Genomic DNA, 2,592 nt, shown 5'->3' with positions numbered 1-2,592 from the left:
GATATTTGAGGAGTAGCCAGTAGCCATAGTGGACTATCAAGTGAGGCAACTAAGGTCAAAACAGATCCTTATGATTAAGGTGTTGTGGAGGAGCCAATCAGTAGAAGAATGCACCTGGGAGTCAGAGCGAAACATGCATAGTAAGTACCCATATTTGTTCAATATGTAATTATGTTCTTTTATTCTGCCTTGTGTAAAAAATTCGAGGACGAATTTTCTGTAAGGGGAGAAGAATGTAACACCCCTAATATTTAAATTAATTATTTTATGGATAGATATTAATATTTTATTTTATTTAAATTTTGAAAAATTATTTGAAATTTTTCGAATTTTTGAAATCGGGTTCGATTTTCAGAAAATATAAAATTTTGATAATTTTTAAAAAATTATTTAAAGACCACGTGACAAAAATAAAATATATTTAGACTCTATGAATTTTTTTGAGTTTTCTGAAATTTTTTTCAGAATTTTTGAGCCTCATTTTTTATCCTAAGGCAGAGCAAAAATTCAAATTCGGGTATCCTAAATTGGACCGGCCGAATCAAACTAGATAGGGTCGGACCAGTCGAATCAGACCGGCCCTCTTTCTCTTCTTCTTTTCTTCCCCCGTGTGCCCCGACACCCTCACTTCTCTTTCCTTTTTGTCTCTCCTCCCTCCTCCCCTCACCTGCCAGCCACAGCCCCAGCCTTCCCCGGTCGCCGGCGCACCTCCAGGACCCCTCCCCGCCGTCGGCCGACGCTCCAGGCCGCCGGAAAATGGCCTAAGAACTCCCCCTTAACGCGCATGCCAAAATTTGGCCGATCCGGTCACCGATTGGATCTGGTCTTATCCCAAAATACATCTACATCTCGAGAGCTTTCCATAGACACCAATAACACAAAAATCCATCGAGCGATTTGTTCAATTTTTGCTTGGGAAGTTTTAGCCCATTTTGATTTTCGGACTAGATTTCTCGAAAATCGTAAATCCCACCAAAAATTCGAGAGTACCAGAGTGCTCCACTCGTCGAGAGCTTCGCGGCAATTCCCATTTCAAATTTTTCCGACACTATTTTTCAGTGGGTCCCGTGAGACTTCACAGTGTTTTTCTGAGCATTAAATGAGTTTAGAAAGTTTCGTAAAAATTATATACTAACCCCCGTGTCATGAGCTTCGCATAAGTACATTCAATTCGCTGAAACTAGATGGTTGCTTGGGTTTATAATTTCAGACCAGATAGACAGACTACCGGGAAAGTTTCAGAACCGGGTTGAGAGTATAGGCTATCCCACCATTTTCAGGCGTCCCGGACGGGTCTCCAGGGTCAGAATTGGCATAGGTAAACCCGAACCCTCATTTTTCTTAATTATCTACTACCTGATTTCGAGTAAAAATCTATAAAATATTCATGATAAGTTAGAAAATATAATTCCTTTTGAATTTGCTTAATAATATTGCTAAGGACCGCGGGGCAAAGTTTTAGAATTTTTAAAGCTCAATTGGGTAGCTTTTCCAAAAGGGGTAATTGTAGGGATTAAATTGTAATTTTCTAAATTATGGTTGTTGACTGTTTGGGTGGACCCAGGAGGGGCCATGTGATGTGATTGAGTTGTGGATGTGTGACTTATGGATATAGAAGTGCATTTTGAACCATTTTGTAGGTTGGGTAGATCTTAGGTATAGGAGAGACTTTGCCAAATTTACGGTATGATTTAGGGTGTCTTTGGTCTTTTTCAGACTTGTATTAAGTCAAATATATTAAATAATTATAATGAAATTTATCAGGTGTGAGGGAACAACCTTCCTCCTCCGCCCAACCGCCTCAGTGACCTCTGTTTAAGTCTGTGAGTAAAATAATAATTTTAATTATAATTTCTATATTATTATATGTTCAAGTATGCCCATGCATCACTTATAAATATGTACATATGTAGTTAAACACTAGGCACGTTTTATAATGCATTCTTAATTGATGAAATGCCATGGTTATTATTTATGATAATTTGGAGCAGTGTGCGTACATGTGGTGTGTGGTATTGGATATGGATAGGACAGGTAGACACAGCTTGAAAGACACTTCCTGCGACTCGGTCCTTTATGGATAAGTTGGGGTAGGCACGGCTTGAGAGACACTCGCTGGCCGCCGCATTTGGTTTATTAAGCGAAAGTCCGACTTGAGAGACACTCGCTGGCAGAGGTTGGATTAAGAGAGCTGTATAGGGGATCAGCTCCCATAAATATATTGTTTGAATAGTATTAGGTGTGTGAGTGCTACAAATTGCTTTTTTACTGTTATGATGTGATTTGTATGAAATTTATGGTGATATTGCATTCCATTCCTTATGAAGCATTAGCTTTAGATAGCTATAGAAATTGTGGTTAAAATTAGTATTTTACTTTCTGAGTCGAACACTCACTCCTGTTCATCTTATTTTTCCAGGCTAAAGGAGGATTACTTGTTGTGATTAACCTGCTCTTCTTCTTCGCAGGTCAATTAGTAATATCTAATGTATTTTGTATAATTTAGTCAAATTTTAGACTCTATATGTATTAGTAGTATTTTAATTAATTTGGGACTGTAATATAATATTGTGTTAAATTTGTAAGAATATT

The sequence above is a fragment of the Hevea brasiliensis genome, chromosome 15 (genome assembly GCF_030052815.1).
Source record: "Hevea brasiliensis isolate MT/VB/25A 57/8 chromosome 15, ASM3005281v1, whole genome shotgun sequence".
Classification (NCBI taxonomy): Eukaryota; Viridiplantae; Streptophyta; class Magnoliopsida; order Malpighiales; family Euphorbiaceae; genus Hevea; species Hevea brasiliensis.
This window is presented reverse-complemented; position numbering follows the sequence as displayed.